The following is a 3,232-nucleotide window of genomic DNA, read 5'->3' on the forward strand; positions in this document are numbered from 1 at the left end:
GGTTCTAATTTCAAATTTATTTGAAATTGTACATTCATATGCATGTATGTAGTACCGTAGAATATATGAAACTCCTTCAAAATTAAAATAAAGCACAAAAGAAATAAAACAATACAAATTAAACAGAAAACAGGTTTAAGGGGGGAGGTTTAGGGGGGGGGGGGCTAAAACCCTAAACCTGCGGCGGCCTTTAGTCGCGGTTGGCCAGAAGAACCGCGACTAAAGGTCCTCCGCCCCGACGGCCACCTGGCGCCCACGTGGACGGGCCTTTAGTCGCGGTTCTTAAGCAACCGCGACTAAAGGGGGTGGGGCCTTTAGTCGCGCCCGGTCGGTCGCGGTTGCGCAACCGCGACTAATGGCAGTTGCGAACCGCGACCAAAGGCCTTTTTTCCACCAGTGTTGTGTCGAGTGAAACATACGACCTGGAGAGTATGACATAAACTATCAAGAGACTGTATGTACAACATTCAGGTGCTTGTGTTCTCACGTCACTGAAGTTCCCTTCCATACACCTGCATGCACACTACACATCTCATGTTGGCCTGTTTTTCAAAGAAAATTTTCTGAAGCCATGAAATCATTAATTGACCGGTAAAAAGAGAGAGAAAACATTCCTATCCAAGCCACTGCAGCCATACTGGATCGATGTCAACGTACTCCAGCCATGCGCGGTGCATGCTGCAATCGTTCTCCTCAATCTCTACGGCTGCATATTTATCCCAATATTTTGGGAAGCGGTCTGCTCTTCTTTTTTTGCGGGCGGCAGTTTGCATCTTCGATAACTTCACACAAAAATAAACTAATAAGTAGAGGAGGGTTTATACCTGTTTTTGGTTCCACTTACCTGTGTGCACAGTCGACTAATGCTGGTTCGATAGATATATACATGAGAAAGGAAGCAAGATTTTTGTTGGAATTTTGCTAGTTGGCCTTTGGCCCAAAGCCCAACTAAAATTTTGAAATTCTCTTGGCCCATTCATGCACACATATGAGTGGAGTGAGTGAGACTAAAATTTAGTCCCACCCCGGAAGTTGAGAGAGAGTTACACCTTTTTATAAGGTGAGCTCTTCTACCACTTGTATGAGCATGAGAAGAGGAGACCTATACGCTCGCCTCGCCACGCCACGCCTTCTCACGACGCGCCGCGCCGCGGGTTGTGGGATTGAGCCGAGCCGAGGACAGAGCTATGCACGTTGTTTATATTTTTGCTGCACGGGAAAAATTAATGAGTCATTAATTAATAATTAATGGACGCATTAATTACTGAACCGTTTCCGATTCTTTTGGATCGTGACGACTCGGACATGGGTTTTACTCCCACGACCTACCCAGCCCGCACTATATAGTCAGGTAAACGTCTACCCTAGCCGCCGCCACTTCATATGGTTTCTCACCACCATTTCAGATCATTGCGCCGCCAAGCAAGTCTTCTCCATCCCTCCTTTCGGCGTGCACCAGGAGAAGGGACAGCAGGCCTCCGGAACCCCGCCTCTCATGATCCTGTAGGGGAGAGGGGCGATCAGGTTTTTTGGGAGCGCACTCGCGCGACTGCTGGCAGCGACGACTTCGCGAACGACGACTTCTTCCCCGACCTCGGTAACCTCATCCTCGACGACATGGGCGACAACGTCAACGCCGGCGGTGCTGCACCCGCTGCACCGTATGTTATTCTATCCTTCTTGTTCGAGATCGTGGTAGAATTCATGTTTCTAGTATGTGCCCTAGATGTGATATGTTCATCTACTATGCTAGTTCGCATGATTAGTTTAATCTCTGCTATTACTGTCATGATCTATTTCCTATTTATTCGGATTAAATCTCGTAGTAATTTGCTCATTTTTCCAACAATCCAAAAACCTGATTATAGGCAATTTACTCCGTGTGGTTTTGCTGCGCATCTGAAGCCGCCTGCCTTTAAGGGGGCGCAATATAAGAGGTGGCGCACGAGAGAAGTCTACTGGTTTCAGACCATGGGCTGCTATGATGCTACCAAGGGCAAGCCTGAGGGCGATTTTAATCCAGCACAGCTGGAAGCTTTCGAGAAGATCGATATCCTCTTTAAAGGCGCTCTTCTGAGTGTTCTTGATGACTCCATTGTGGATTCGTATATGTCGTTTGACAACGGCAAGGGCATGTGGGCTGCGCTCGAGGCCAAGTTTGGTGCCTCGGACGCTGGCAGCGAGTTGTACGTCATGGAGCAATTCTATGACTACAAGATGACTGATGAGCGCCCTGTTGTACAGCAGGCTCATGAGATACAGTCGCTCGCAAAAGAACTCGAGTACTTCAAGTGTGTGTTGCCGGAGGCATCATTGCCAAGCTTCCACCTTCGTGGAACAATTTTGCTACTTCCCTGAAACAGAAGAGATAGGAGTTTTCCATTGCGGATCTCATTGGTACTCTTGATGTTGAAGAGAAGGCGAGAGCAAAGGACACACGTACTCGAGTTGCTGAGGAAGGTTCTAGTGCCCACATGGTACAGAAGAAGAACTTCCAGCCCAACAAGTTCAAAAACAACAAGAACAAAACTCAGGGCAAAGGCAAGTTTGTACAAAGAACAAGCCATCACATTCTACCAACTTCAAGAAGAATTCTCATAAGAAGGGGAAGGGACTTTGCCATGTCTGCGGTGATCCTAATCACTGGACTCCGAAGTGTCCTAACCGCTTTGAGGAGCGCGAACATGAGAAGAGCGACAAGTCCGCTAATGTTGTCATCGGTGATACTGATATGAAGGAATTGATGGGTTTCGTAGTAATTTCAAAAAATTTCCTACGCACACGCAAGATCATGGTGATGCATCGCAACGAGAGGGGAGAGTATGATCTACGTACCCTTGTAGATCGACAATGGAAGTGTTTGGTTGATGTAGTCGTACGTCTCCACGGCCCGACCGATCAAGCACCGAAACTACGGCACCTCCGAGTTCTAGCACACATTCAGCTCGATGACGATCCCCGGACTCCGATCCAGCAAAGTGTCGGGGAAGAGTTCCGTCAGCACGACGGCGTAGTGACGATCTTGATGTACTACCGTCGCAGGGCTTCGCCTAAGCACCGCTACAATATTATCGAGGACTATGGTGGAAGGGGGCACCGCACACGGCTAAGAATATGATCACGTGGATCAACTTGTGTCTCTAGGGGGTACCCCTGCCTCCGTATATAAAGGTTCAAGGGAGGGGGGCCGGCCGGCCAGGAGAGGCGCGCCAGGAGGAGTCCTACTCCCTCT

The sequence above is a fragment of the Triticum aestivum genome, chromosome 7A, assembly GCF_018294505.1.
Source record: "Triticum aestivum cultivar Chinese Spring chromosome 7A, IWGSC CS RefSeq v2.1, whole genome shotgun sequence".
Classification (NCBI taxonomy): Eukaryota; Viridiplantae; Streptophyta; class Magnoliopsida; order Poales; family Poaceae; genus Triticum; species Triticum aestivum.